Below are 9,482 nucleotides of genomic sequence, written 5' to 3'. Positions count from 1 at the left end.
TGTCACTGTCTTCAGATATAAGCCTTGTGGGACAACTAATAGATCGTGTTGATTTTCTTTGAGGCATTTCCATATTTTCATGCTGGTTTTATGCTAATTAGCTTCCCCGTTCCGTTATCCGCTTTCACCGCGCTGCGCTCCGTTTCAATCAGGCTGTAGGTACAGCAGGATTTCCCCTCGTAGCGATAGTCTCCCTAACTCTGATTGCTCTGATTGCTTTTATGTACTTTTAGGAACCGTTGGAAGTGTTTGAATCTGATCAGCCATTCAAAAGTTATAAAACGGAGCATTTTGGACGACAAACTCAGCACGTCTCTGAATCTGTGTTGTGATTCGTTGCGCTCAAGACAGGGAATCCCGGTGGCTACCGTAATGTATTGTATATGCACGAAAAGCCCTATTTTTAATCTTTTCAGCACTTTTGGAATTTTAATGATATCTTGAACAGTTCAGGAATTATGGTAATGAGAAGCATGTCCAATCCAGTCTGCGGCCACAGGTTGGTAATAAGAATATTGTGGCATTAACAGAGGGGTGCCGGCGGTCAGGGCTAGGGAGCCCCCCAACACAAGGGGGCCCCAGGCGGCCGCCTACCTATGCCTAATGGTAAAACCGCCTCTGGGATGATGTTGCTCTCACCGGCAAACTCTGATGATGACAGGAGGCAGTCGAAACATGTTAGGTACAAAACTATTTTTTTACTAAATTGTGTTAAAAAAGAAAGTAATAGATTACTAAATTCAATTCAAGTTTATTTATATAGCGCCAAATCACGACAAGAGTTGTCTCAAGGCACTTCACATAGTAAACATTCCAATACAGGTCAGTTCATTAAGCCAACCAGAAAAAAAAAGTTTCCTTTATAAGAAACCCAGCAAATAGCATCAAGTCACTGACTGGTGCATCGAACCATGTTCCCATGACTACATGAATGACTGTAAATCCTCATACTAAGCAAGCATTTAGTGACAATGGAGAAGAAAACTCCCTTTTAACAGGAAGAAACCTCCAGAGGATCCTGGCTCAGTATAAGCAGCCATCCACCACAACTCACTGGGGATCGAGAAGACAGCAGACACACGCATACACCAACACCAACCCACTCACACACAAACACACATCCACACACACAACATATCATCCAAGTTGTGTTTCTATGGTTACATTGTGATTTCTTAGTAAATATTCTATTTGGTGAGATAAACGTTTTTGTATTCATCCTAGTTAATCTAAAATTAAATGGTAGTAGTAGTAGTAGTAGCACATTCAATGTCAAAGAAAGTAAAATGTTACTATCAGGAGAGGGAGAATGTTTAAGTGGTTAGCAACAGTGTTCAAGCCAATGGCGCCCTCCATGAGAGCACCACAGCTCAGAAGAACATCATTGTGGCTTCTTCTGGGGAGAAAAGCACTTAGAGAAAAAATAAAGTTAACAGCTGAAATAGCAGGAAATAATACAGTTAAAGAGCAGATTGTAGAAGAAACTAGTCGAGTGTGGAAAGTGGTCAGTATGTCCTCCAGCATTCTAAGCCTATAGCAGCATAACTACAGAGATAACTCTGGCTAACCCAGCCTTATAGATGGAGGCATGTTGGAGGCGGGGCAAGGGAGAGCCGTCTTTACCAACTGTACACTCCACCTCCCTCCACTCCCCCACTTGTCCAGATCAAGGCTAACATCAGATTTTAACCATAGGCCCTATCAAATAAAAATGTTTTAAGCCTCGTCTTAAAAGTAGACAAAGTGTCTGCCTTACGGACTAAAGCTGGGAGCTGGTTCCACAAGAGAGGAGCCTGATAGCTAAAAGATCTGCCTCCCATCCTATTTTTAGATATTCTGGGAACCACCAGTAAACCTGCAGTCTTGAGAGCGAAGTGCTCAGCTAGGAACGTATGGAACAATCAGATCACTGATGTATGATGGAGCTTGATTATTAAGAGCTTTATATGTGAGAAGAAGAATCTTAAAATCTATTCTGAATTTAACAGGCAACCAATGTAGGGAAGCTAAGACAGGAGAGATATGATCTCTCATTTTAATTCTCATCAAAACTCTAGCTGCAGTATTTTGGACAATCTGAAGACTTTTAACTACATTATGGGGACTTTCTGAGAGCAATGAATTTCAGTAATCAAGTCTTGATGTAATAAATGCAGGAACTAGTTTTTCAGCATCACTCATGTGAAGATAACACCAAGTTTCCTTACTTCGTTCTTGGAGACTAATTTAATGCCATTCAGGTCAGGTGATTGACTAAGCAATTTCCTTTTCTGAATTTCAGGTCCAAAGATGCGAACTTCAGTTTTAGTTAAAGTTAAACACAGTTGAAGTTAAACACAGAACAAACATACAAAAGAGTGTCAGGATGCTTTTTATGAGCTACCTGGTCCCTGTTGAGCTGTGTGCATTCTCCTCACAAAGTTGACTTCATCCTCGGTGTAGGTGGGATGCTGCAAGGGCTGCATATCATTTTTGTGGTGTTCAGAGAGTAGGGTGTCTGGAACATCGACATGTATACTGAACAATTCATGTCCATAGGCTCTAATTATCAGAATGGACATATAAGCTTTTGTTCACAAATGAGAGGTTCCCACCACCGCCAATTTGACCGTGTCATAGGTCCCGTCATGCCCAGACAATCTAAAAACGGCACAAGAGGTGGGGCTGAGGGTGGGGTGGTTGCGTTTGGAACAGGGTTGGAACAAATGAACCAGTGTAGCTACTAGCTAAATTAGCTAACCCAAGAAGATAAGGAGGGCTCTGGGGACCGGAGTAGCCTACCCGCACGACCCACTGGCTTCCGTGTGAGGCTGTAGTCTTGCTGGTTACCTGTGGATATCCAATATGGACCGGGACTGTTAAATTACATGCAGAGCCTCAGACCGCTGTGATTTTAACCAGGCACCGTGGCCTTTTACGTCAGCTCTTGCTCCACGGTTGGAGATCTGTGAGACAATAGCTACATGCTAACCCAAAGCTAATGGTTTTTCCAGGCGTTTTCAGCAAGAAAAACACGGTAGAGTGACTCCAAAGGGAAGACACCTTGGGCCTGTTTAGTAACAAATTTACTCAACAGCATTCGGCATGAAAATGAATCTCGCATGTGTGGATCACGTTCTGATTAAGCCAACCGGACCACATCATCTGCAAAAAGCAGAGACCTGATCCTCAGGCCACCAAAACGGATGCCCTCCACACCTTGGCTGCGCCTAGAAATCCTGTCTACAAAGGTTGTGAACAGAATCGGTGACAAAGGGCAGCCTTGGCGGAGTCCAACTCTCACTGGGGACGAGCCCGACTTACTACCGGCAGTGTGGACCAAGCTCTGACACCAGTCATACAGGGACCCAACAGCCCATATTAGAGGGCCTGGTACCCCATACTCACAGATTACCCCCCACAGGGTCCCCCGAGGGACGTGGTCAAACGCCTTCTCCAAATCCACAAGACACATGTAGACTGGTTGGGCAAATTCCTACGCACCCTCCAGGACCCCCCTAAGGGTATAGAGCTGGTCCAGTGTTCCACGGCCAGGACGAAAACCACATTGCTCCTCCTGAATCTGAGGTTCAATAATCCGACGGACCCTCCTCTCCAGAACCTCTGAATAGACCTTACCAGGAAGGCTCAGGAGTGTGATCCCCCTGTAGTTGGAACACACCCTGCGGTCCACCTTTTGAAATAAGGGGACCACCACCCCGGTCTGCCAGTCCAGTGGGACTGCCCCCGATGTCCATGCGATATTGCCGTTTCAGTTCCTGTAAACTGAATTGGACTAATTTGTAAGAAGTCTACTGTGAAATAATCAGAAAACAGTCGAATGTCTGAATCATATTGGAAGGAAGGTTATACTGAAACCAATTACCTTCTCAGCAGCTAGGCGGTTGTCAGTTTTCGAAAAAAATAAAATAAAAGTAGTTACTGTTTACACTCAGTGAGTTTGTGAGGATGTCAAATCTGCAGCAAACATGCAGCAGCGCGGGCATTTTTAAATCAACACTGGCAGGCATGATGCATACAGCTTGACCAGCCAACCCCATGCTTCCTTATGGGGAGCAATGGGTCTGGGAACTCTCCTATTCAAATAACCCCACCCCTGATAATTCTAACAGAGCTAATCAGCGCTGAGCAGCTTACGTCATACACCATGACGTTGAAATCTTTCCTTTCTAAAGGACTTGAACATGTCTTTAAAATCACAGCAATTAAACCCTAAACCCCTAAATGCCTTTCTTCTAAAGAAAGAAGTTTGCGCCGTTGCCAGACGCCATTTTGGACTACAGCTATAAAAAAAAACTACAGAGCCGCACTGTACAGTCGGCATTTCCGCCTTTTTCTGATGGGTTATTTTTGAGCTGGCTAGTCTCGACCCTCATGTGCCTCTCTGCCTGTGAGTAACCAAACTCGTTCTCTGTGCAGAACAGAGGACGAGTCTGGCACGCCAGGCTATAATGCAAATGGGGCAGCAGTAGCTCAGAAAGTTGAACGGGTTGTCCAGTTATCGATCCCGGCTCCGACCAGAGAATGCTTCTTTTGTGTCCTTGGGCAAGACACTCAACCCACCTTGGCTGCTGGTGGTGGTCGGAGGGACTGGTGGCGCCTGTGCTCGGCAGCCTCGCCTCTGTCAGTGTGCTCCAGGGCAGCTGTGGCTACATTGTAGCTCATCATCATCAGCTTGTGAATGTACAGTATGTGTGAATGAATGATTGATGAACTGTAGTGTAAAGCGCTTTGGAGTCCTCTGACTCTGAAAGGCGCTATACAATTGTGGGTCATTTATCATTTAAAGCTCCAGAGTTGTTTAAAGCACCAAAGTCAGTAAACTGGAGCGACCCAGAAGTTATTTCTTTTGCCTCTAAGAAGCCACGTTTTACTCTAGTATTGTTGTTTTACTTTAGTACAGGTGTGTCAGGGGTCACATGGAGGAAAATCTATTCCCAAGTGGGCCGGTAAAATCATGGTATATAGAACTTTAAAGCAACAACATCAGATTCTTTTCTTTGTTTTAAAACGAGCAACATAAACATAAAGGTGGAGCCTGAGGAGACAGTGTCCAAAAGTACATCACTACTAACTGTTAAACACCTCAAGTTATTTGAAAATTCTTAGGACAACGGATACACAAGTGCACAATGCCTCAGAGATTCACAGATGTCACATATCACAGAACCATATCGGGGGTCTCAGGCAGCTATTTGAGTGGGATTGCGTAGTTTATACTTGGCATCTTTTAGCTTTCACCACAGCACCTCGGCTTAACCATCATACCTCAGTGCAGTCCATAGATGTGGTCTTTCTCTCTGAGAAGGCTGTCAAACTCACAGTGATTCAGACTTCTGGATCTGATGAAATTAACTGTTTTAATGATCACCTTTATGGCATTATCCATCTTTAATGACTTGCAACAGCCTCCTGGTGCAAAATACAGTAAGTCCAAAAATCATGTCCTCCATGTGCAGATTGCACTTTTTCTTTGAACTTTTTTTCAATGCCTGTTTTTTTAATCATTGAGAGCTCACCATCTGAAGCCAGGCTAAAAGTGCAGGACCAGTCCACTCCAAGCCTGTCCAGCGTGCCAACGAGTGTGGTGAAAATATCAGCTGCTGTCGCTGTATCAGTCATCGGCACCAACTCCACAAACTCCTTGGTGACCATCAATGTATTATCAACTCTGCATATGAAAATGACTTGTTGTGTAACATCTGTAATGTCCGTGCTTTCATCGATTGCAACTGAAAATGCATTAACTTACTTATTACTTTAGGCTTTGCTTCAACTGGCCAGAAATCATGACGACAACAACTGTGTTTCTTGTCAGGCTGATATTTGCAAAAGCCTGATGCTTTTCAGGGCATACAGTCTCAGCAGCCTTCATCACGCATGTTTTTATAAAGTCAGCCTCGCTAAATGGTTCTGAAGCCACTGCAATTTCATTAGCAATGGCATAGCTAGCTTTCACTGAAGCATCACTGATGTCTCGGCTGTAGACTGCTGTTTCTTCTCATTCACCTTCTCTCTTCTCTGCTGTTTTTGAAAGTTGTCATATATGTTGACATACAGACTCACATAGTGTTATATTCTTTCAGCAATGCAACCTGCTGCAAACACACCAGACATACAGCTTTCCCATTCCCTTCCGTGAATAAATGGGAGGATGGATATTTTTTGTGAAACACTCTGCGTCCACTTTTCTCGTATTTGACAGATTACAGGAAAAATAAAGTAGCTCATCCAGACTAGCTGCACTTGCTTGACCTTCTTGCTCTGCCCCAGCATAAAACAGCACATTTTCACACCCGAAGCATCGAAAAATGAGGTTGGATGACCAAGCATTTGTTTCCGACTCGCTGTGCCAGAGCGACGGTTTCTGGCTGCTGCATTAAAATGGAGATTTCACCAAATTATGACCTTTACCCTCTTGATATTTCACTTTTCCCTTACCCCCATCCTAACCTTAACCCTCTTGTGCTTTCAAAACTTTGTTCCTTGTTGTAACGTCCCTCTCCAACATGATTGGGAAGTTTAGAATGAGCAACAGGGTTATGGTTAGGATGGGGGATAGAGGGGAAGGTTAAATAGAAAGAGGTTAGAGGTAAAATGTCGGTGAAATGTGCCTTTTACCACGGGCGTCGGAAACGGACACTCTGGCACAGCGCGTTGCCTCCCAATGCGTCAGAAAAAAAAATGTTTGGTCACCCAGCATCATTTTTCGATGCTTCGGGTGTGAAAAAGTGATCTATAAACAGTTAGCTTGCTTACAACAATTGCTATTGCGCCACCAAGTGGACACAATTGGAACATCAGTTTCTGTTATTGAAAAATTGCAGCTTGTTTTTATAGTTTACAATTTTAAACTTTACAAAATCATCTCGAGGGCCGAATTAAACCTGTTTGCGGGCTTGATCTGGCCTGTGAGCCGTGCAAATGTCACCACTGCTCTAATATCAGGTGAAGCAGGCTAACATTGAGCTAACAATACTAACAGTGATTTAGGCGCAAATAGTCAGCTCTAAAAATATCTCAAGCTACTTTGGCAATTACCAACAACTACTGGAGTGAAATGTATGAGTCAAGAAAATAATGAGGTGGTCGTGGTATTTTACTGCCTTTAAGGAGTCATTCAGAAATATGATTGCAAGCTAACCACAAGACGACAAACAACAACACTTCTTGTAATGCCAAAGACAAACTATCATAATAAGTGTAGTAAGTGCTCCCTACTGTAAAGCACCCAAGAGTGCTAACACAAGATATGACAATTTATTTATCTACTTATCAACTTACTGTGTATGACTAGTCTTTTCTTGTCATCTAGGATCTTCTGATGTTGATCCGTAAATGTCAACAGCCATGAAACTCATGGAGTGGAATTGAGAGAGTAATATTTTTGCTTAAAAAACTGGCCTGCAATACCACCATTTGGCCACAGGCTACATTCTTACAAATTGCACCTTTAAAAGGAGAGCAATGGGAGAAATCTGACTTTGTAGATCATTCCAATCATTTATGTTGCTGCTAGTCTCTTACCTGACATTAAAACATTAATTGAATTTAAATTTAAAAGCAATAATTGTTACCAACAAGAAGACTCTTACTTCTACGTTTAGCGTCTTCTGGTGGTTATTGTACACTGATAGCACACTAGCACAACAAAGCTCCATTGTTTCCCTCTGTGATCTTCCACAGATATCACTGTGAAGGTAATTGGAAGCTCTCTGTAGTTATTTGCTCTCTCACATGCCACCTCTTTGGAACATCTCTGGAAAACTTCACGCCTGCAGCAGATGTGTGAAAATGGCTCAAGCATCACAGTGCTACTTTAGACTCCACTGAAGGCAGTTTCTTGTTATTTCTGGAAACGAAGACACATAATAAAGATACTTTATAAAAAAAGGAAGGACTAAATAAACCACGACTCTAATATTATAATTTGTTACAAAGCAATTGCATTAAAGGACTGAAAGGTTGAATCAGTCAGAGTGCTCGGTTCTCCCTGACCCTTCTACTTTGATTATGATGAACGATCAGTATGTCCTTCCTGTTTTCTTAACCAACGGTTTTAATCCCAGCTTTGAACACGTCTGTGTGCACCACAGCCATATAGCTCCGTGTTTCCCACCTCATGACTCACATTACACATATGCTGTCACTGAGAGCAGGATGGTAGATGTCACGCCCCAAACTGGCCCACAGCTAAGCATCATAAGGTGAAAAGTGAATTTAATGGAGCTGGAAGAGGCTTGTTTACTTTTAAATCATTTACACATGACAAATATAATCATCCTGACCTCAGCTCATCTCTCAAATGTAATCCTCAATCAGTCCTGTTTATTTAATCTATTGTAGCAAGTGGGATTAGAGCAGAGCTACCTAATCTTAGTCCTGGAGGGCCACTTCCTGCAAGTGTTCCATGTTTCCCTGCACCAAAACACCTGGTCTGAATCCACAGGTGATTGACAGACTTATGAAGAACTGCCGGGCATCCTGAAGAGGTGATTGAATCATTTAATCAGGTGTGTTGGAGTAGGGAAACAGCTAAAACATGCAGGGCAGAGGCCCTGCAGGACCAGGAATGAATAGATTAGATTGTGCATCAAATATAAATCTGAAGCATCTTTAATGAGAGCAATGCAACATGATTATTTTGCCAGTTAAATTAAAGCTATAAAGTATGATGTTGGAGCAACACTGATGGCTAAAGGCATTTGTCACAGACTGCTGTCGCCCAGCTAGCTGCTGCTATCACGTCTTGTGTAATCCTCTCTCTGGGAAACACCTGATGCGTGCCCACCGTGTGTGAAAAAGTGATCATTCCTCAGTCTGTTTCTGCAAGAAACTGCAGGATTACCGCCAAATTTTATGAGAATATTCTGTTTTACTCCCATGATTTCCTCTTATTATTAACACTAAGCAACAATTCATCCACACGTGTGAAAAGCACTTGTGTGTAGATTTAAACATTTTATCACCATTAGTTTATTTTCCTCACATCCGTCCTGGTGGTCAGGATGGAAATGTCCCTTCTTTTTCTGAAGAAGACTCTGACCTCTGGTGAAAGAAGAAGGAATCGCTGCTTTAGCTGACAAACAGTAGACGTCACGTGTTTTCTTACTGAACACAAACTAAAATATGCATTTTTGTTCCTCAAATGATTGTTTCTAAATGTAAATACTCACAAAATGAATCACAATGATAACAAACGGTTGGTGACATCTGTCTTATGCAGGTGTAAATGATCCTACACTGCTTATTACTTGAGGAAAGCGATGCATCGCCTACTGGCTGCTGTCTTAGTTGGCAGGCTTCATCAAACAGCAGCAGCAGCAAGTTGTTGTGTCACAGGACTTTAGAAGAAAAAGGATTGCTCTACTGCACAATCACTAAACGGCCCCAGAAAAACAGCACATGTCATGGTCACACGTGTCTGTCACCTACCACCATCCTTTCAGCTGATGAACCACAGAGCAGCTACTAAAGTAGAT

The sequence above is a fragment of the Nothobranchius furzeri genome, chromosome 17, assembly GCF_043380555.1.
Source record: "Nothobranchius furzeri strain GRZ-AD chromosome 17, NfurGRZ-RIMD1, whole genome shotgun sequence".
Classification (NCBI taxonomy): Eukaryota; Metazoa; Chordata; class Actinopteri; order Cyprinodontiformes; family Nothobranchiidae; genus Nothobranchius; species Nothobranchius furzeri.
The sequence above is the reverse complement of the archived record's forward strand: the minus strand, read 5'-3'. Positions refer to the sequence as shown.